Source organism: Phyllobates terribilis, unplaced genomic scaffold (assembly GCF_046119375.1).
Source record: "Phyllobates terribilis strain yellow unplaced genomic scaffold, ASM4611937v1 Scaffold_5__5_contigs__length_657084704, whole genome shotgun sequence".
Classification (NCBI taxonomy): Eukaryota; Metazoa; Chordata; class Amphibia; order Anura; family Dendrobatidae; genus Phyllobates; species Phyllobates terribilis.
Genome location: NW_027362765.1, coordinates 315,943,706 through 315,968,208, shown reverse-complemented (window position 1 = coordinate 315,968,208; position 24,503 = coordinate 315,943,706). Strand labels below are relative to the sequence as shown.

The 24,503-nt window shown below is 44.1% G+C and overlaps 1 protein-coding gene across 1 annotated transcript in view; it reads right to left on the bottom strand.

Annotated features, from left to right (window-relative positions):
- Positions 1–24,503, bottom strand: part of LOC141273093 (uncharacterized) — a 93,765-nt gene that overhangs the window by 54,623 nt on the left and 14,639 nt on the right. The window lies entirely within an intron of this gene.

Here is a 24,503-nt window from a genome sequence, read left to right as displayed (position 1 = left end):
GCACATACTGCAGAAACGCTTATAAAACGCATGGTAGAAGGGTCTGCAATGTTCCCCAATGATAATCCGCATGTGCTGTGCACATACTGCAGAAACGCTTATAAAACGCATGGTAGAAGGTCTGCAATGTTCCCCAATGATAATCCACATGTGCTGTGCACATACTGCAGAAACGCTTATAAAACGCATGGTAGAAGGTCTGTAATGTTCCCCAATGATAATCCGCATGTGCTGTGCACATACTGCAGAACGCTTATAAAACGCATGGTAGAAGGTCTGTAATGTTCCCCAATGATAATCCGCATGTGCTGTGCACATACTGCAGAAACGCTTATAAAACGCATGGTAGAAGGTCTGTAATGTTCCCCAATGATAATCCGCATGTGCTGTGTACATACTGCAGAAAGCTTATAAACGCATGGTAGAAGGTCTGTAATGTTCCCCAATGATAATCCGCATGTGCTGTGTACATACTGCAGAAACGCTTATAAAACGCATGGTAGAAGGTCTGCCATGTTCCCCAATGATAATCCACATGTGCTGTGCACATACTGCAGAAACGCTTATAAAACGCATGGTAGAAGGCCTGCCATGTTCCCCAATGATAATCCGCATGTGCTGTGTACATACTGCAGAACGCTTATAAAACGCATGGTAGAAGGTCTGCCATGTTCCCCAATGATAATCCGCATGTGCTGTGTACATACTGCAGAAACGCTTATAAAACGCATGGTAGAAGGTCTGTAATGTTCCCCAATGATATCCGCATGTGCTGTGCACATACTGCAGAAACGCTTATAAAACGCATGGTAGAGGTCTGTAATGTTCCCCAATGATAATCCGCATGTGCTGTGCACATACTGCAGAAACGCTTATAAAACGCATGGTAGAAGGTCTGCAATGTTCCCCAATGATAATCCGCATGTGCTGTGCACATACTGCAGAAACGCTTATAAAACGCATGGTAGAAGGTCTGCAATGTTCCCCAATGATAATCCACATGTGCTGTGCACATACTGCAGAAACGCTTATAAAACGCATGGTAGAAGGTCTGTAATGTTCCCCAATGATAATCCGCATGTGCTGTGCACATACTGCAGAAACGCTTATAAAACGCATGGTAGAAGGTCTGTAATGTTCCCCAATGATAATCCGCATGTGCTGTGCACATACTGCAGAAACGCTTATAAAACGCATGGTAGAAGGTCTGTAATGTTCCCCAATGATAATCCGCATGTGCTGTGTACATACTGCAGAAACGCTTATAAAACGCATGGTAGAAGGTCTGTAATGTTCCCCAATGATAATCCGCATGTGCTGTGTACATACTGCAGAAACGCTTATAAAACGCATGGTAGAAGGTCTGCCATGTTCCCCAATGATAATCCACATGTGCTGTGCACATACTGCAGAAACGCTTATAAAACGCATGGTAGAAGGTCTGTAATGTTCCCCAATGATAATCCCCATGTGCTGTGCACATACTGCAGAAACGCTTATAAAACGCATGGTAGAAGGTCTGTCATGTTCCCCAATGATAATCCGCATGTGCTGTGTACATACTGCAGAAACGCTTATAAAACGCATGGTAGAAGGTCTGCCATGTTCCCCAATGATAATCCGCATGTGCTGTGTACATACTGCAGAAACGCTTATAAAACGCATGGTAGAAGGTCTGTAATGTTCCCCAATGATAATCCCGCATGTGCTGTGCACATACTGCAGAAACGCTTATAAAACGCATGGTAGAAGGTCTGCAATGTTCCCCAATGATAATCCGCATGTGCTGTGTACATACTGCAGAAACGCTTATAAAACGCATGGTAGAAGGTCTGCTAATGTTCCCCAATGATAATCCGCATGTGCTGTGCACATACTGCAGAAACGCTTATAAAACGCATGGTAGAAGGTCTGCAATGTTCCCCAATGATAATCCGCATGTGCTGTGCACATACTGCAGAAACGCTTATAAAACGCATGGTAGAAGGTCTGTAATGTTCCCCAATGATAATCCGCATGTGCTGTGCACATACTGCAGAAACGCTTATAAAACGCATGGTAGAAGGTCTGCAATGTTCCCCAATGATAATCCGCATGTGCTGTGCACATACTGCAGAAACGCTTATAAAACGCATGGTAGAAGGTCTGCAATGTTCCCCAATGATAATCCGCATGTGCTGTGCACATACTGCAGAAACGCTTATAAAACGCATGGTAGAAGGTCTGTAATGTTCCCCAATGATAATCCACATGTGCTGTGTACATACTGCAGAAACGCTTATAAAACGCATGGTAGAAGGTCTGCAATGTTCCCCAATGATAATCCGCATGTGCTGTGCACATACTGCAGAAACGCTTATAAAACGCATGGTAGAAGGTCTGTAATGTTCCCCAATGATAATCCACATGTGCTGTGCACATACTGCAGAAACGCTTATAAAACGCATGGTAGAAGGTCTGCAATGTTCCCCAATGATAATCCGCATGTGCTGTGCACATACTGCAGAAACGCTTATAAAACGCATGGTAGAAGGTCTGCCATGTTCCCCAATGATAATCCACATGTGCTGTGCACATACTGCAGAAACGCTTATAAAACGCATGGTAGAAGGTCTGTAATGTTCCCCAATGATAATCCGCATGTGCTGTGCACATACTGCAGAAACGCTTATAAAACGCATGGTAGAAGGTCTGCAATGTTCCCCAATGATAATCCGCATGTGCTGTGTACATACTGCAGAAACGCTTATAAAACGCATGGTAGAAGGTCTGTAATGTTCCCCAATGATAATCCGCATGTGCTGTGCACATACTGCAGAAACGCTTATAAAACGCATGGTAGAAGGTCTGCAATGTTCCCCAATGATAATCCACATGTGCTGTGCACATACTGCAGAAACGCTTATAAAACGCATGGTAGAAGGTCTGTAATGTTCCCCAATGATAATCCGCATGTGCTGTGCACATACTGCAGAAACGCTTATAAAACGCATGGTAGAAGGTCTGCAATGTTCCCCAATGATAATCCGCATGTGCTGTGCACATACTGCAGAAACGCTTATAAAACGCATGGTAGAAGGTCTGCAATGTTCCCCAATGATAATCCGCATGTGCTGTGCACATACTGCAGAAACGCTTATAAAACGCATGGTAGAAGGTCTGTAATGTTCCCCAATGATAATCCCCATGTGCTGTGTACATACTGCAGAAACGCTTATAAAACGCATGGTAGAAGGTCTGCAATGTTCCCCAATGATAATCCGCATGTGCTGTGCACATACTGCAGAAACGCTTATAAAACGCATGGTAGAAGGTCTGTAATGTTCCCCAATGATAATCCGCATGTGCTGTGCACATACTGCAGAAACGCTTATAAAACGCATGGTAGAAGGTCTGCAATGTTCCCCAATGATAATCCGCATGTGCTGTGCACATACTGCAGAAACGCTTATAAAACGCATGGTAGAAGGTCTGCAATGTTCCCCAATGATAATCCAGCATGTGCTGTGCACATACTGCAGAAACGCTTATAAAACGCATGGTAGAAGGTCTGTAATGTTCCCCAATGATAATCCGCATGTGCTGTGCACATACTGCAGAAACGCTTATAAAACGCATGGTAGAAGGTCTGCAATGTTCCCCAATGATAATCCACATGTGCTGTGCACATACTGCAGAAACGCTTATAAAACGCATGGTAGAAGGTCTGCAATGTTCCCCAATGATAATCCGCATGTGCTGTGCACATACTGCAGAAACACTTATAAAACGCATGGTAGAAGGTCTGCAATGTTCCCCAATGATAATCCGCATGTGCTGTGTACATACTGCAGAAACGCTTATAAAACGCATGGTAGAAGGTCTGTAATGTTCCCCAATGATAATCCGATGTGCTGTGCACATACTGCAGAAAACGCTTATAAAACGCATGGTAGAAGGTCTGCAATGTTCCCCAATGATAATCCGCATGTGCTGTGCACATACTGCAGAAACGCTTATAAAACGCATGGTAGAAGGTCTGTAATGTTCCCCAATGATAATCCCCATGTGCTGTGCACATACTGCAGAAACGCTTATAAAACGCATGGTAGAAGGTCTGTAATGTTCCCCAATGATAATCCGCATGTGCTGTGCACATACTGCAGAAACGCTTATAAAACGCATGGTAGAAGGTCTGTAATGTTCCCCAATGATAATCCACATGTGCTGTGTACATACTGCAGAAACGCTTATAAAACGCATGGTAGAAGGTCTGCAATGTTCCCCAATGATAATCCGCATGTGCTGTGCACATACTGCAGAAACGCTTATAAAACGCATGGTAGAAGGTCTGCCATGTTCCCCAATGATAATCCGCATGTGCTGTGCACATACTGCAGAAACGCTTATAAAACGCTTGGTAGGTCTGTAATGTTCCCCAATGATAATCCGCATGTGCTGTGCACATACTGCAGAAACGCTTATAAACGCATGGTAGAAGGTCTGTAATGTTCCCCAATGATAATCCGCATGTGCTGTGCACATACTGCAGAAACGCTTATAAAACGCATGGTAGAAGGTCTGCAATGTTCCCCAATGATAATCCGCATGTGCTGTGCACATACTGCAGAAACGCTTATAAACGCATGGTAGAAGGTCTGTAATGTTCCCCAATGATAATCCCCATGTGCTGTGCACATACTGCAGAAACGCTTATAAAACGCATGGTAGAAGGTCTGTAATGTTCCCCAATGATAATCCGCATGTGCTGTGTACATACTGCAGAAACGCTTATAAAACGCATGGTAGAAGGTCTGCAATGTTCCCCAATGATAATCCGCATGTGCTGTGCACATACTGCAGAAACGCTTATAAAACGCTTGGTAGAAGGTCTGCAATGTTCCCCAATGATAATCCGCATGTGCTGTGCACATACTGCAGAAACGCTTATAAAACGCATGGTAGAAGGTCCTGTAATGTTCCCCAATGATAATCCGCATGTGCTGTGCACATACTGCAGAAACGCTTATAAAACGCATGGTAGAAGGTCTGCAATGTTCCCCAATGATAATCCGCATGTGCTGTGCACATACTGCAGAAACGCTTATAAAACGCATGGTAGAAGGTCTGTAATGTTCCCCAATGATAATCCGCATGTGCTGTGCACATACTGCAGAAACGCTTATAAAACGCATGGTAGAAGGTCTGTAATGTTCCCCAATGATAATCCGCATGTGCTGTGCACATACTGCAGAAACGCTTATAAAACGCATGGTAGAAGGTCTGCAATGTTCCCCAATGATAATCCGCATGTGCTGTGCACATACTGCAGAAACGCTTATAAAACGCTTGGTAGAAGGTCTGCAATGTTCCCCAATGATAATCCGCATGTGCTGTGCACATACTGCAGAAACGCTTATAAAACGCATGGTAGAAGGTCTGCAATGTTCCCCAATGATAATCCGCATGTGCTGTGTACATACTGCAGAAACGCTTATAAAACGCTTGGTAGAAGGTCTGCAATGTTCCCCAATGATAATCCGCATGTGCTGTGCACATACTGCAGAAACGCTTATAAAACGCATGGTAGAAGGTCTGTAATGTTCCCCAATGATAATCCGCATGTGCTGTGCACATTCTGCAGAAACGCTTATAAAACGCTTGGTAGAAGGTCTGTAATGTTCCCCAATGATAATCCGCATGTGCTGTGCACATACTGCAGAAACGCTTATAAAACGCATGGTAGAAGGTCTGTAATGTTCCCCAATGATAATCCGCATGTGCTGTGCACATACTGCAGAAACGCTTATAAAACGCATGGTAGAAGGTCTGTAATGTTCCCCAATGATAATCCCCATGTGCTGTGCACATACTGCAGAAACGCTTATAAAACGCATGGTAGAAGGTCTGCAATGTTCCCCAATGATAATCCGCATGTGCTGTGTACATACTGCAGAAACGCTTATAAAACGCATGGTAGAAAGTCTGCAATGTTCCCCAATGATAATCCGCATGTGCTGTGCACATACTGCAGAAACGCTTATAAAACGCATGGTAGAAGGTCTGTAATGTTCCCCAATGATAATCCGCATGTGCTGTGCACATACTGCAGAAACGCTTATAAAACGCATGGTAGAAGGTCTGTAATGTTCCCCAATGATAATCCGCATGTGCTGTGCACATACTGCAGAAACGCTTATAAAACGCATGGTAGAAGGTCTGTAATGTTCCCCAATGATAATCCGCATGTGCTGTGCACATACTGCAGAAACGCTTATAAAACGCATGGTAGAAGGTCTGCAATGTTCCCCAATGATAATCCGCATGTGCTGTGCACATACTGCAGAAACACTTATAAAACGCATGGTAGAAGGTCTGCAATGTTCCCCAATGATAATCCGCATGTGCTGTGCACATACTGCAGAAACGCTTATAAAACGCATGGTAGAAGGTCTGTAATGTTCCCCAATGATAATCCCCATGTGCTGTGCACATACTGCAGAAACGCTTATAAAACGCATGGTAGAAGGTCTGCAATGTTCCCCAATGATAATCCGCATGTGCTGTGCACATACTGCAGAAACGCTTATAAAACGCATGGTAGAAGGTCTGTAATGTTCCCCAATGATAATCCACATGTGCTGTGCACATACTGCAGAAACGCTTATAAAACGCATGGTAGAAGGTCTGCAATGTTCCCCAATGATAATCCGCATGTGCTGTGCACATACTGCAGAAACGCTTATAAAACGCATGGTAGAAGGTCTGTAATGTTCCCCAATGATAATCCGCATGTGCTGTGTACATACTGCAGAAACGCTTATAAAACGCATGGTAGAAGGTCTGCAATGTTCCCCAATGATAATCCCGCATGTGCTGTGCACATACTGCAGAAACGCTTATAAAACGCATGGTAGAAGGTCTGCCATGTTCCCCAATGATAATCCACATGTGCTGTGCACATACTGCAGAAACGCTTATAAAACGCATGGTAGAAGGTCTACAATGTTCCCCAATGATAATCCGCATGTGCTGTGCACATACTGCAGAAACGCTTATAAAACGCATGGTAGAAGGTCTGCAATGTTCCCCAATGATAATCCGCATGTGCTGTGCACATACTGCAGAAACGCTGATAAAACGCATGGTAGAAGGTCTGCCATGTTCCCCAATGATAATCCGCATGTGCTGTGCACATACTGCAGAAACGCTTATAAAACGCATGGTAGAAGGCCTGTAATGTTCCCCAATGATAATCCCCATGTGCTGTGCACATACTGCAGAAACGCTTATGAAACGCATGGTAGAAGGTCTGTAATGTTCCCCAATGATAATCCGCATGTGCTGTGTACATACTGCAGAAACGCTTATAAAACGCATGGTAGAAGGTCTGCAATGTTCCCCAATGATAATCCGCATGTGCTGTGCACATACTGCAGAAACGCTTATAAAACGCATGGTAGAAGGTCTGTAATGTTCCCCAATGATAATCCCCATGTGCTGTGCACATACTGCAGAAACGCTTATAAAACGCATGGTAGAAGGTCTGTAATGTTCCCCAATGATAATCCGCATGTGCTGTGCACATACTGCAGAAACGCTTATAAAACGCATGGTAGAAGGTCTGTAATGTTCCCCAATGATAATCCGCATGTGCTGTGCACATACTGCAGAAACGCTTATAAAACGCATGGTAGAAGGTCTGCCATGTTCCCCAATGATAATCCACATGTGCTGTGCACATACTGCAGAAACGCTTATAAAACGCATGGTAGAAGGTCTGCAATGTTCCCCAATGATAATCCGCATGTGCTGTGCACATACTGCAGAAACGCTTATAAAACGCATGGTAGAAGGTCTGCAATGTTCCCCAATGATAATCCGCATGTGCTGTGCACATACTGCAGAAACGCTTATAAAACGCATGGTAGAAGGTCTGTAATGTTCCCCAATGATAATCCGCATGTGCTGTGTACATACTGCAGAAACGCTTATAAAACGCATGGTAGAAGGTCTACAATGTTCCCCAATGATAATCCGCATGTGCTGTGCACATACTGCAGAAACGCTTATAAAACGCATGGTAGAAGGTCTGTAATGTTCCCCAATGATAATCCACATGTGCTGTGCACATACTGCAGAAACGCTTATAAAACGCATGGTAGAAGGTCTGCAATGTTCCCCAATGATAATCCGCATGTGCTGTGCACATACTGCAGAAACGCTTATAAAACGCATGGTAGAAGGTCTGCCATGTTCCCCAATGATAATCCGCATGTGCTGTGCACATACTGCAGAAACGCTTATAGAACGCATGGTAGAAGGCCTGTAATGTTCCCCAATGATAATCCCCATGTGCTGTGCACATACTGCAGAAACGCTTATAAAACGCATGGTAGAAGGTCTGTAATGTTCCCCAATGATAATCCGCATGTGCTGTGTACATACTGCAGAAACGCTTATAAAACGCATGGTAGAAGGTCTGCAATGTTCCCCAATGATAATCCGCATGTGCTGTGCACATACTGCAGAAACGCTTATAAAACGCATGGTAGAAGGCCTGTAATGTTCCCCAATGATAATCCCCATGTGCTGTGCACATACTGCAGAAACGCTTATAAAACGCATGGTAGAAGGTCTGCAATGTTCCCCAATGATAATCCGCATGTGCTGTGTACATACTGCAGAAACGCTTATAAAACGCATGGTAGAAGGTCTGCAATGTTCCCCAATGATAATCCGCATGTGCTGTGCACATACTGCAGAAACGCTTATAAAACGCATGGTAGAAGGTCTGTAATGTTCCCCAATGATAATCCGCATGTGCTGTGCACATACTGCAGAAACGCTTATAAAACGCATGGTAGAAGGTCTGTAATGTTCCCCAATGATAATCCCCATGTGCTGTGCACATACTGCAGAAACGCTTATAAAACGCATGGTAGAAGGTCTGTAATGTTCCCCAATGATAATCCGCATGTGCTGTGCACATACTGCAGAAACGCTTATAAAACGCATGGTAGAAGGTCTGTAATGTTCCCCAATGATAATCCGCATGTGCTGTGCACATACTGCAGAAACGCTTATAAAACGCATGGTAGAAGGTCTGCAATGTTCCCCAATGATAATCCCCATGTGCTGTGTACATACTGCAGAAACGCTTATAAAACGCATGGTAGAAGGTCTGCAATGTTCCCCAATGATAATCCGCATGTGCTGTGCACATACTGCAGAAACGCTTATAAAACGCATGGTAGAAGGTCTGTAATGTTCCCCAATGATAATCCGCATGTGCTGTGCACATACTGCAGAAACGCTTATAAAACGCATGGTAGAAGGTCTGCAATGTTCCCCAATGATAATCTGCATGTGCTGTGCACATACTGCAGAAACGCTTATAAAACGCATGGTAGAAGGTCTGCAATGTTCCCCAATGATAATCCGCATGTGCTGTGCACATACTGCAGAAACGCTTATAAAACGCATGGTAGAAGGTCTGCAATGTTCCCCAATGATAATCCGCATGTGCTGTGCACATACTGCAGAAACGCTTATAAAACGCATGGTAGAAGGTCTGCAATGTTCCCCAATGATAATCCGCATGTGCTGTGCACATACTGCAGAAACGCTTATAAAACGCATGGTAGAAGGTCTGCAATGTTCCCCAATGATAATCCGCATGTGCTGTGCACATACTGCAGAAACGCTTATAAAACGCATGGTAGAAGGTCTGCAATGTTCCCCAATGATAATCCGCATGTGCTGTGTACATACTGCAGAAACGCTTATAAAACGCATGGTAGAAGGTCTGTAATGTTCCCCAATGATAATCCGCATGTGCTGTGTACATACTGCAGAAACGCTTATAAAACGCATGGTAGAAGGTCTGCAATGTTCCCCAATGATAATCCGCATGTGCTATGCACATACTGCAGAAACGCTTATAAAACGCTTGGTAGAAGGTCTGCAATGTTCCCCAATGATAATCCGCATGTGCTGTGCACATACTGCAGAAACGCTTATAAAACGCATGGTAGAAGGTCTGCAATGTTCCCCAATGATAATCCGCATGTGCTGTGCACATACTGCAGAAACGCTTATAAAACGCATGGTAGAAGGTCTGTAATGTTCCCCAATGATAATCCCCATGTGCTGTGCACATACTGCAGAAACGCTTATAAAACGCATGGTAGAAGGTCTGTAATGTTCCCCAATGATAATCCGCATGTGCTGTGCACATACTGCAGAAACGCTTATAAAACGCTTGGTAGAAGGTCTGCAATGTTCCCCAATGATAATCCGCATGTGCTGTGCACATACTGCAGAAACGCTTATAAAACGCATGGTAGAAGGTCTGCAATGTTCCCCAATGATAATCCGCATGTGCTGTGCACATACTGCAGAAACGCTTATAAAACGCATGGTAGAAGGTCTGTAATGTTCCCCAATGATAATCCGCATGTGCTGTGCACATACTGCAGAAACGCTTATAAAACGCATGGTAGAAGGTCTGTAATGTTCCCCAATGATAATCCGCATGTGCTGTGCACATACTGCAGAAACGCTTATAAAACGCATGGTAGAAGGTCTGTAATGTTCCCCAATGATAATCCGCATGTGCTGTGCACATACTGCAGAAACGCTTATAAAACGCATGGTAGAAGGTCTGTAATGTTCCCCAATGATAATCCGCATGTGCTGTGCACATACTGCAGAAACGCTTATAAAACGCATGGTAGAAGGTCTGTAATGTTCCCCAATGATAATCTGCATGTGCTGTGCACATACTGCAGAAACGCTTATAAAACGCATGGTAGAAGGTCTGTAATGTTCCCCAATGATAATCCCCATGTGCTGTGCACATACTGCAGAAACGCTTATAAAACGCTTGGTAGAAGGTCTGCAATGTTCCCCAATGATAATCCCCATGTGCTGTGCACATACTACAGAAACGCTTATAAAACGCTTGGTAGAAGGTCTGCAATGTTCCCCAATGATAATCCCCATGTGCTGTGTACATACTGCAGAAACGCTTATAAAACGCATGGTAGAAGGTCTGTAATGTTCCCCAATGATAATCCGCATGTGCTGTGCACATACTGCAGAAACGCTTATAAAACGCATGGTAGAAGGTCTGCAATGTTCCCCAATGATAATCCGCATGTGCTGTGCACATACTGCAGAAACTCTTATAAAACGCATGGTAGAAGGTCTGTAATGTTCCCCAATGATAATCCCCATGTGCTGTGTACATACTGCAGAAACGCTTATAAAACGCATGGTAGAAGGCCTGCAATGTTCCCCAATGATAATCCGCATGTGCTGTGCACATACTGCAGAAACGCTTATAAAACGCATGGTAGAAGGTCTGCCATGTTCCCCAATGATAATCCGCATGTGCTGTGCACATACTGCAGAAACGCTTATAAAACGCTTGGTAGAAGGCCTGCAATGTTCCCCAATGATAATCCGCATGTGCTGTGCACATACTGCAGAAACTCTTATAAAACGCATGGTAGAAGGTCTGTAATGTTCCCCAATGATAATCCCCATGTGCTGTGTACATACTGCAGAAACGCTTATAAAACGCATGGTAGAAGGCCTGCAATGTTCCCCAATGATAATCCGCATGTGCTGTGCACATACTGCAGAAACGCTTATAAAACGCATGGTAGAAGGTCTGCCATGTTCCCCAATGATAATCCGCATGTGCTGTGCACATACTGCAGAAACGCTTATAAAACGCATGGTAGAAGGTCTGCAATGTTCCCCAATGATAATCCGCATGTGCTGTGCACATACTGCAGAAACGCTTATAAAACGCATGGTAGAAGGTCTGCAATGTTCCCCAATGATAATCCGCATGTGCTGTGCACATACTGCAGAAACGCTTATAAAACGCATGGTAGAAGGTCTGCCATGTTCCCCAATGATAATCCGCATGTGCTGTGCACATACTGCAGAAACGCTTATAAAACGCATGGTAGAAGGTCTGCAATGTTCCCCAATGATAATCCGCATGTGCTGTGCACATACTGCAGAAACGCTTATAAAACGCATGGTAGAAGGTCTGCAATGTTCCCCAATGATAATCCGCATGTGCTGTGCACATACTGCAGAAACGCTTATAAAACGCATGGTAGAAGGTCTGCAATGTTCCCCAATGATAATCCGCATGTGCTGTGCACATACTGCAGAAACGCTTATAAAACGCATGGTAGAAGGTCTGCAATGTTCCCCAATGATAATCCGCATGTGCTGTGTACATACTGCAGAAACGCTTATAAAATGCATGGTAGAAGGTCTGTAATGTTCCCCAATGATAATCCGCATGTGCTGTGCACATACTGCAGAAACGCTTATAAAACGCATGGTAGAAGATCTGCAATGTTCCCCAATGATAATCCGCATGTGCTGTGCACATACTGCAGAAACGCTTATAAAACGCATGGTAGAAGGTCTGCAATGTTCCCCAATGATAATCCGCATGTGCTGTGCACATACTGCAGAAACGCTTATAAAACGCATGGTAGAAGGTCTGCAATGTTCCCCAATGATAATCCGCATGTGCTGTGCACATACTGCAGAAACGCTTATAAAACGCATGGTAGAAGGTCTGTAATGTTCCCCAATGATAATCCGCATGTGCTGTGCACATACTGCAGAGACGCTTATAAAACGCATGGTAGAAGGTCTGCAATGTTCCCCAATGATAATCCGCATGTGCTGTGTACATACTGCAGAAACGCTTATAAAACGCTTGGTAGAAGGTCTGCAATGTTCCCCAATGATAATCCGCATGTGCTGTGCACATACTGCAGAAACGCTTATAAAACGCATGGTAGAAGGTCTGCCATGTTCCCCAATGATAATCCGCATGTGCTGTGCACATACTGCAGAAACGCTTATAAAACGCATGGTAGAAGGTCTGCAATGTTCCCCAATGATAATCCGCATGTGCTGTGCACATACTGCAGAAACGCTTATAAAACGCATGGTAGAAGGTCTGTAATGTTCCCCAATGATAATCCGCATGTGCTGTGCACATACTGCAGAAACGCTTATAAAACGCATGGTAGAAGGTCTGCAATGTTCCCCAATGATAATCCGCATGTGCTGTGCACATACTGCAGAAACGCTTATAAAACGCTTGGTAGAAGGTCTGTAATGTTCCCCAATGATAATCCGCATGTGCTGTGCACATACTGCAGAAACGCTTATAAAACGCATGGTAGAAGGTCTGCAATGTTCCCCAATGATAATCCGCATGTGCTGTGCACATACTGCAGAAACGCTTATAAAACGCATGGTAGAAGGTCTGCAATGTTCCCCAATGATAATCCGCATGTGCTGTGCACATACTGCAGAAACGCTTATAAAACGCATGGTAGAAGGTCTGCAATGTTCCCCAATGATAATCCGCATGTGCTGTGCACATACTGCAGAAACGCTTATAAAACGCATGGTAGAAGGTCTGCCATGTTCCCCAATGATAATCCGCATGTGCTGTGCACATACTGCAGAAACGCTTATAAAACGCATGGTAGAAGGTCTGCCATGTTCCCCAATGATAATCCGCATGTGCTGTGCACATACTGCAGAAACGCTTATAAAACGCATGGTAGAAGGTCTGCAATGTTCCCCAATGATAATCCGCATGTGCTGTGCACATACTGCAGAAACGCTTATAAAACGCATGGTAGAAGGTCTGCAATGTTCCCCAATGATAATCCGCATGTGCTGTGCACATACTGCAGAAACGCTTATAAAACGCTTGGTAGAAGGTCTGTAATGTTCCCCAATGATAATCCGCATGTGCTGTGTACATACTGCAGAAACGCTTATAAAACGCTTGGTAGAAGGTCTGCAATGTTCCCCAATGATAATCCCCATGTGCTGTGCACATACTGCAGAAACGCTTATAAAACGCATGGTAGAAGGTCTGTAATGTTCCCCAATGATAATCCGCATGTGCTGTGCACATACTGCAGAAACGCTTATAAAACGCATGGTAGAAGGTCTGTAATGTTCCCCAATGATAATCCACATGTGCTGTGCACATACTGCAGAAACGCTTATAAAACGCATGGTAGAAGGTCTGTAATGTTCCCCAATGATAATCCGCATGTGCTGTGCACATACTGCAGAAACGCTTATAAAACGCATGGTAGAAGGTCTGCAATGTTCCCCAATGATAATCCGCATGTGCTGTGCACATACTGCAGAAACGCTTATAAAACGCATGGTAGAAGGTCTGCAATGTTCCCCAATGATAATCCGCATGTGCTGTGCACATACTGCAGAAACGCTTATAAAACGCATGGTAGAAGGTCTGCCATGTTCCCCAATGATAATCCGCATGTGCTGTGCACATACTGCAGAAACGCTTATAAAACGCATGGTAGAAGGTCTGCAATGTTCCCCAATAATAATCCGCATGTGCTGTGCACATACTGCAGAAACGCTTATAAAACGCATGGTAGAAGGTCTGCAATGTTCCCCAATGATAATCCGCATGTGCTGTGCACATACTGCAGAAACGCTTATAAAACGCATGGTAGAAGGTCTGCAATGTTCCCCAATGATAATCCGCATGTGCTGTGCACATACTGCAGAAACGCTTATAAAACGCATGGTAGAAGGTCTGCAATGTTCCCCAATGATAATCCGCATGTGCTGTGCGCATACTGCAGAAACGCTTATAAAACGCATGGTAGAAGGTCTGCAATGTTCCCCAATGATAATCCGCATGTGCTGTGCGCATACTGCAGAAACGCTTATAAAACGCATGGTAGAAGGTCTGCAATGTTCCCCAATGATAATCCGCATGTGCTGTGCACATACTGCAGAAACGCTTATAAAACGCATGGTAGAAGGTCTGTAATGTTCCCCAATGATAATCCACATGTGCTGTGCACATACTGCAGAAACGCTTATAAAACGCATGGTAGAAGGTCTGTAATGTTCCCCAATGATAATCCGCATGTGCTGTGCACATACTGCAGAAACGCTTATAAAACGCATGGTAGAAGGTCTGCAATGTTCCCCAATGATAATCCGCATGTGCTGTGTACATACTGCAGAAACGCTTATAAAACGCTTGGTAGAAGGTCTGCAATGTTCCCCAATGATAATCCGCATGTGCTGTGCACATACTGCAGAAACGCTTATAAAACGCATGGTAGAAGGTCTGTAATGTTCCCCAATGATAATCCGCATGTGCTGTGCACATACTGCAGAAACGCTTATAAAACGCATGGTAGAAGGTCTGTAATGTTCCCCAATGATAATCTGCATGTGCTGTGCACATACTGCAGAAACGCTTATAAAACGCATGGTAGAAGGCCTGTAATGTTCCCCAATGATAATCCGCATGTGCTGTGCACATACTGCAGAAACGCTTATAAAACGCATGGTAGAAGGTCTGCAATGTTCCCCAATGATAATCCGCATGTGCTGTGTACATACTGCAGAAACGCTTATAAAACGCATGGTAGAAAGTCTGCAATGTTCCCCAATGATAATCCGCATGTGCTGTGCACATACTGCAGAAACGCTTATAAAACGCTTGGTAGAAGGTCTGTAATGTTCCCCAATGATAATCCGCATGTGCTGTGCACATACTGCAGAAACGCTTATAAAACGCTTGGTAGAAGGTCTGTAATGTTCCCCAATGATAATCCGCATGTGCTGTGCACATACTGCAGAAACGCTTATAAAACGCTTGGTAGAAGGTCTGTAATGTTCCCCAATGATAATCCCCATGTGCTGTGCACATACTGCAGAAACGCTTATAAAACGCTTGGTAGAAGGTCTGTAATGTTCCCCAATGATAATCCGCATGTGCTGTGCACATACTGCAGAAACGCTTATAAAACGCATGGTAGAAGGTCTGTAATGTTCCCCAATGATAATCTGCATGTGCTGTGCACATTCTGCAAAAACGCTTATAAAACGCTTGGTAGAAGGTCTGTAATGTTCCCCAATGATAATCCGCATGTGCTGTGCACAAACTGCAGAAACGCTTATAAAACGCATGGTAGAAGGTCTGTAATGTTCCCCAATGATAATCCGCATGTGCTGTGCACATACTGCAGAAACGCTTATAAAACGCATGGTAGAAGGTCTGCAATGTTCCCCAATGATAATCCGCATGTGCTGTGTACATACTGCAGAAACGCTTATAAAACGCATGGTAGAAAGTCTGTAATGTTCCCCAATGATAATCCGCATGTGCTGTGCACATACTGCAGAAACGCTTATAAAACGCTTGGTAGAAGGTCTGTAATGTTCCCCAATGATAATCCGCATGTGCTGTGCACATACTGCAGAAACGCTTATAAAACGCATGGTAGAAGGTCTGTAATGTTCCCCAATGATAATCCGCATGTGCTGTGCACATACTGCAGAAACGCTTATAAAACGCATGGTAGAAGGTCTGTAATGTTCCCCAATGATAATCCCCATGTGCTGTGCACATACTGCAGAAACGCTTATAAAACGCATGGTAGAAGGTCTGCAATGTTCCCCAATGATAATCCCCATGTGCTGTGCACATACTGCAGAAACGCTTATAAAACGCATGGTAGAAGGTCTGTAATGTTCCCCAATGATAATCCGCATGTGCTGTGCACATACTGCAGAAACGCTTATAAAACGCATGGTAGAAGGTCTGCAATGTTCCCCAATGATAATCCGCATGTGCTGTGCACATACTGCAGAAACGCTTATAAAACGCATGGTAGAAGGTCTGTAATGTTCCCCAATGATAATCCGCATGTGCTGTGCACATACTGCAGAAACGCTTATAAAACGCTTGGTAGAAGGTCTGTAATGTTCCCCAATGATAATCTGCATGTGCTGTGCACATACTGCAGAAACGCTTATAAAACGCATGGTAGAAGGTCTGCAATGTTCCCCAATGATAATCCGCATGTGCTGTGCACATACTGCAGAAACGCTTATAAAACGCATGGTAGAAGGTCTGCAATGTTCCCCAATGATAATCCGCATGTGCTGTGCACATACTGCAGAAACGCTTATAAAACGCATGGTAGAAGGTCTGTAATGTTCCCCAATGATAATCCGCATGTGCTGTGCACATACTGCAGAAACGCTTATAAAACGCATGGTAGAAGGTCTGTAATGTTCCCCAATGATAATCCGCATGTGCTGTGCACATACTGCAGAAACGCTTATAAAACGCATGGTAGAAGGTCTGCAATGTTCCCCAATGATAATCTGCATGTGCTGTGCACATACTGCAGAAACGCTTATAAAACGCATGGTAGAAGGTCTGCAATGTTCCCCAATGATAATCCGCATGTGCTGTGCACATACTGCAGAAACGCTTATAAAACGCATGGTAGAAGGTCTGCAATGTTCCCCAATGATAATCCGCATGTGCTGTGCACATACTGCAGAAACGCTTATAAAACGCATGGTAGAAGGTCTGTAATGTTCCCCAATGATAATCCCCATGTGCTGTGCACATACTGCAGAAACGCTTATAAAACGCATGGTAGAAGGTCTGCAATGTTCCCCAATGATAATCCGCATGTGCTGTGCACATACTGCAGAAACGCTTATAAAACGCATGGTAGAAGGTCTGCAATGTTCCCCAATGATAATCCGCATGTGCTGTGCACATACTGCAGAAACGCTTATAAAACACATGGTAGAAGGTCTGCAATGTTCCCCAATGATAATCCGCATGTGCTGTGCGCATACTGCAGAAACGCTTATAAAACGCATGGTAGAAGGTCTGCAATGTTCCCCAATGATAATCCGCATGTGCTGTGCGCATACTGCAGAAACGCTTATAAAACGCATGGTAGAAGGTCTGCAATGTTCCCCAATGATAATCCGCATGTGCTGTGCACATACTGCAGAAACGCTTATAAAACGCATGGTAGAAGGTCTGCAATGTTCCAAGTTCCCCAATGATAATCCCCATGTGCTGTGCACATACTGCAGAAACGCTTATAAAACGCATGGTAGAAGGTCTGCAATGTTCCCCAATGATAATCCCCATGTGCTGTGCACATACTGCAGAAACGCTTATAAAACGCATGGTAGAAGGTCTGTAATGTTCCCCAATGATAATCCGCATGTGCTGTGCACATACTGCAGAAACGCTTATAAAACGCATGGTAGAAGGTCTGTAATGTTCCCCAATGATAATCCGCATGTGCTGTGCACATACTGCAGAAACGCTTATAAAACGCATGGTAGAAGGTCTGCAATGTTCCCCAATGATAATCCGCATGTGCTGTGCACATACTGCAGAAACGCTTATAAAACGCATGGTAGAAGGTCTGCAATGTTCCCCAATGATAATCCACATGTGCTGTGCACATACTGCAGAAACGCTTATAAAACGCATGGTAGAAGGTCTGTAATGTTCCCCAATGATAATCTGCATGTGCTGTGCACATACTGCAGAAACGCTTATAAAACGCTTGGTAGAAGGTCTGTAATGTTCCCCAATGATAATCCGCATGTGCTGTGCACATTCTGCAGAAACGCTTATAAAACGCTTGGTAGAAGGTCTGTAATGTTCCCCAATGATAATCCGCATGTGCTGTGCACATACTGCAGAAACGCTTATAAAACGCTTGGTAGAAGGTCTGTAATGTTCCCCAATGATAATCCGCATGTGCTGTGCACATTCTGCAGAAACGCTTATAAAACGCTTGGTAGAAGGTCTGCAATGTTCCCCAATGATAATCCGCATGTGCTGTGCACATACTGCAGAAACGCTTATAAAACGCATGGTAGAAGGTCTGTAATGTTCCCCAATGATAATCTGCATGTGCTGTGCACATACTGCAGAAACGCTTATAAAACGCATGGTAGAAGGTCTGTAATGTTCCCCAATGATAATCCGCATGTGCTGTGCACATACTGCAGAAACGCTTATAAAACGCATGGTAGAAGGTCTGCAATGTTCCCCAATGATAATCCGCATGTGCTGTGCACATACTGCAGAAACGCTTATAAAACGCTTGGTAGAAGGTCTGCAATGTTCCCCAATGATAATCCGCATGTGCTGTGCACATACTGCAGAAACGCTTATAAAACGCATGGTAGAAGGTCTGTAATGTTCCCCAATGATAATCCGCATGTGCTGTGCACATACTGCAGAAACGCTTATAAAACGCATGGTAGAAGGTCTGCAATGTTCCCCAATGATAATCTGCATGTGCTGTGCACATTCAGCAGAAACGCTTATAAAACGCTTGGTAGAAGGTCTGTAATGTTCCCCAATGATAATCCGCATGTGCTGTGCACATACTGCAGAAACGCTTATAAAACGCATGGTAGAAGGTCTGCAATGTTCCCCAATGATAATCCGCATGTGCTGTGCACATACTGCAGAAACGCTTATAAAACGCATGGTAGAAGGTCTGTAATGTTCCCCAATGATAATCCGCATGTGCTGTGTGCATACTGCAGAAACGCTTATAAAACGCATGGTAGAAAGTCTGCAATGTTCCCCAATGATAATCCGCATGTGCTGTGCACATACTGCAGAAACGCTTATAAAACGCTTGGTAGAAGGTCTGTAATGTTCCCCAATGATAATCCGCATGTGCTGTGCACATACTGCAGAAACGCTTATAAAACGCATGGTAGAAGGTCTGCAATGTTCCCCAATGATAATCCGCATGTGCTGTGCACATACTGCAGAAACGCTTATAAAACGCTTGGTAGAAGGCCTGTAATGTTCCCCAATGATAATCCCCATGTGCTGTGCACATACTGCAGGAACGCTTATAAAACGCATGGTAGAAGGTCTGCAATGTTCCCCAATGATAATCCGCATGTGCTGTGCACATACTGCAGGAACGCTTATAAAACGCATGGTAGAAGGTCTGCAATGTTCCCCAATGATAATCCGCATGTGCTGTGCACATACTGCAGGAACGCTTATAAAACGCATGGTAGAAGGTCTGCAATGTTCCCCAATGATAATCCGCATGTGCTGTGCACATACTGCAGAAACGCTTATAAAACGCATGGTAGAAGGTCTGTAATGTTCCCCAATGATAATCCGCATGTGCTGTGCACATACTGCAGAAACGCTTATAAAACGCATGGTAGAAGGTCTGCAATGTTCCCCAATGATAATCCGCATGTGCTGTGCACATACTGCAGAAACGCTTATAAAACGCTTGGTAGAAGGTCTGTAATGTTCCCCAATGATAATCCGCATGTGCTGTGCACATACTGCAGAAACGCTTATAAAACGCATGGTAGAAGGTCTGTAATGTTCCCCAATGATAATCCGCATGTGCTGTGCACATACTGCAGAAACGCTTATAAAACGCTTGGTAGAAGGTCTGTAATGTTCCCCAATGATAATCCGCATGTGCAGTGCACATACTGCAGAAACGCTTATAAAACGCATGGTAGAAGGTCTGTAATGTTCCCCAATGATAATCCGCATGTGCTGTGCACATACTGCAGAAACGCTTATAAAACGCATGGTAGAAGGTCTGTAATGTTCCCCAATGATAATCCACATGTGCTGTGTACATACTGCAGAAACGCTTATAAAACGCATGGTAGAAGGTCTGTAATGTTCCCCAATGATAATCCGCATGTGCTGTGTACATACTGCAGAAACGCTTATAAAACGCATGGTAGAAGGTCTGCAATGTTCCCCAATGATAATCTGCATGTGCTGTGCACATACTGCAGAAACGCTTATAAAACGCTTGGTAGAAGGTCTGTAATGTTCCCCAATGATAATCCGCATGTGCAGTGCACATACTGCAGAAACGCTTATAAAACGCTTGGTAGAAGGTCTGTAATGTTCCCCAATGATAATCTGCATGTGCTGTGCACATTCTGCAGAAACGCTTATAAAACGCATGGTAGAAGGTCTGTAATGTTCCCCAATGATAATCCGCATGTGCTGTGCACATACTGCAGAAACGCTTATAAAACGCATGGTAGAAGGTCTGCAATGTTCCCCAATGATAATCCGCATGTGCTGTGTACATACTGCAGAAACGCTTATAAAACGCATGGTAGAAGGTCTGCAATGTTCCCCAATGATAATCCGCATGTGCTGTGCACATACTGCAGAAACGCTTATAAAACGCATGGTAGAAGGTCTGTAATGTTCCCCAATGATAATCTGCATGTGCTGTGCACATTCTGCAGAAACGCTTATAAAACGCATGGTAGAAGGTCTGCAATGTTCCCCAATGATAATCCGCATGTGCTGTGCACATACTGCAGAAACGCTTATAAAACGCATGGTAGAAGGTCTGTAATGTTCCCCAATGATAATCCGCATGTGCTGTGCACATACTGCAGAAACGCTTATAAAACGCATGGTAGAAGGTCTGCAATGTTCCCCAATGATAATCCGCATGTGCTGTGTACATACTGCAGAAACGCTTATAAAACGCATGGTAGAAGGTCTGCAATGTTCCCCAATGATAATCCGCATGTGCTGTGCACATACTGCAGAAACGCTTATAAAACGCTTGGTAGAAGGTCTGTAATGTTCCCCAATGATAATCCGCATGTGCTGTGCACATACTGCAGAAACGCTTATAAAACGCTTGGTAGAAGGTCTGTAATGTTCCCCAATGATAATCCGCATGTGCTGTGCACATACTGCAGAAACGCTTATAAAACGCATGGTAGAAGGTCTGCAATGTTCCCCAATGATAATCCCCATGTGCTGTGCACATACTGCAGAAACGCTTATAAAACGCTTGGTAGAAGGTCTGCAATGTTCCCCAATGATAATCCGCATGTGCTGTGCACATACTGCAGAAACGCTTATAAAACGCATGGTAGAAGGTCTGCAATGTTCCCCAATGATAATCCGCATGTGCTGTGCACATACAGCAGAAACGCTTATAAAACGCTTGGTAGAAGGTCTGTAATGTTCCCCAATGATAATCCCCATGTGCTGTGCACATACTGCAGAAACGCTTATAAAACGCATGGTAGAAGGTCTGCAATGTTCCCCAATGATAATCCGCATGTGCTGTGCACATACTGCAGAAACGCTTATAAAACGCTTGGTAGAAGGTCTGTAATGTTCCCCAATGATAATCCGCATGTGCTGTGCACATACTGCAGAAACGCTTATAAAACGCATGGTAGAAGGTCTGCAATGTTCCCCAATGATAATCCACATGTGCTGTGTACATACTGCAGAAACGCTTATAAAACGCATGGTAGAAGGTCTGTAATGTTCCCCAATGATAATCCGCATGTGCTGTGCACATACTGCAGAAACGCTTATAAAACGCATGGTAGAAGGTCTGCAATGTTCCCCAATGATAATCCGCATGTGCTGTGCACATACTGCAGAAACGCTTATAAAACGCATGGTAGAAGGTCTGTAATGTTCCCCAATGATAATCCGCATGTGCTGTGCACATACTGCAGAAACGCTTATAAAACGCTTGGTAGAAGGTCTGTAATGTTCCCCAATGATAATCCGCATGTGCTGTGCACATACTGCAGAAACGCTTATAAAACGCATGGTAGAAGGTCTGCAATGTTCCCCAATGATAATCCGCATGTGCTGTGCACATACTGCAGAAACGCTTATAAAACGCATGGTAGAAGGTCTGTAATGTTCCCCAATGATAATCCGCATGTGCTGTGCACATACTGCAGAAACGCTTATAAAACGCTTGGTAGAAGGTCTGTAATGTTCCCCAATGATAATCCGCATGTGCTGTGCACATACTGCAGAAACGCTTATAAAACGCATGGTAGAAGGTCTGCAATGTTCCCCAATGATAATCCCCATGTGCTGTGTACATACTGCAGAAACGCTTATAAAACGCATGGTAGAAGGTCTGCAATGTTCCCCAATGATAATCCCCATGTGCTGTGCACATACTGCAGAAACGCTTATAAAACGCATGGTAGAAGGTCTGCAATGTTCCCCAATGATAATCCGCATGTGCTGTGCGCATACTGCAGAAACGCTTATAAAACGCATGGTAGAAGGTCTGCAATGTTCCCCAATGATAATCCGCATGTGCTGTGCGCATACTGCAGAAACGCTTATAAAACGCATGGTAGAAGGTCTGCAATGTTCCCCAATGATAATCCGCATGTGCTGTGCGCATACTGCAGAAACGCTTATAAAACGCATGGTAGAAGGTCTGTAATGTTCCCCAATGATAATCCGCATGTGCTGTGCACATACTGCAGAAACGCTTATAAAACGCTTGGTAGAAGGTCTGCCATGTTCCCCAATGATAATCCCCATGTGCTGTGCACATACTGCAGAAACGCTTATAAAACGCATGGTAGAAGGTCTGTAATGTTCCCCAATGATAATCCGCATGTGCTGTGCACATACTGCAGAAACGCTTATAAAACGCATGGTAGAAGGTCTGCAATGTTCCCCAATGATAATCCGCATGTGCTGTGCACATACTGCAGAAACGCTTATAAAACGCATGGTAGAAGGTCTGCAATGTTCCCCAATGATAATCCCCATGTGCTGTGCACATACTGCAGAAACGCTTATAAAACGCATGGTAGAAGGTCTGCAATGTTCCCCAATGATAATCCGCATGTGCTGTGCACATACTGCAGAAACGCTTATAAAACGCATGGTAGAAGGTCTGCAATGTTCCCCAATGATAATCCACATGTGCTGTGCACATACTGCAGAAACGCTTATAAAACGCATGGTAGAAGGTCTGCAATGTTCCCCAATGATAATCCGCATGTGCTGTGCACATACTGCAGAAACGCTTATAAAACGCATGGTAGAAGGTCTGCAATGTTCCCCAATGATAATCCGCATGTGCTGTGCACATACTGCAGAAACGCTTATAAAACGCATGGTAGAAGGTCTGCAATGTTCCCCAATGATAATCCGCATGTGCTGTGCACATACTGCAGAAACGCTTATAAAACGCATGGTAGAAGGTCTGTAATGTTCCCCAATGATAATCTGCATGTGCTGTGCACATACTGCAGAAACGCTTATAAAACGCTTGGTAGAAGGTCTGTAATGTTCCCCAATGATAATCCGCATGTGCTGTGTACATACTGCAGAAACGCTTATAAAACGCATGGTAGAAGGTCTGTAATGTTCCCCAATGATAATCCCCATGTGCTGTGCACATACTGCAGAAACGCTTATAAAACGCATGGTAGAAGGTCTGTAATGTTCCCCAATGATAATCCCCATGTGCTGTGCACATACTGCAGAAACGCTTATAAAACGCTTGGTAGAAGGTCTGTAATGTTCCCCAATGATAATCCCCATGTGCTGTGCACATACTGCAGAAACGCTTATAAAACGCATGGTAGAAGGTCTGTAATGTTCCCCAATGATAATCCGCATGTGCTGTGCACATACTGCAGAAACGCTTATAAAACGCATGGTAGAAGGTCTGCAATGTTCCCCAATGATAATCCGCATGTGCTGTGCACATACTGCAGAAACGCTTATAAAACGCTTGGTAGAAGGTCTGCAATGTTCCCCAATGATAATCCGCATGTGCTGTGCACATACT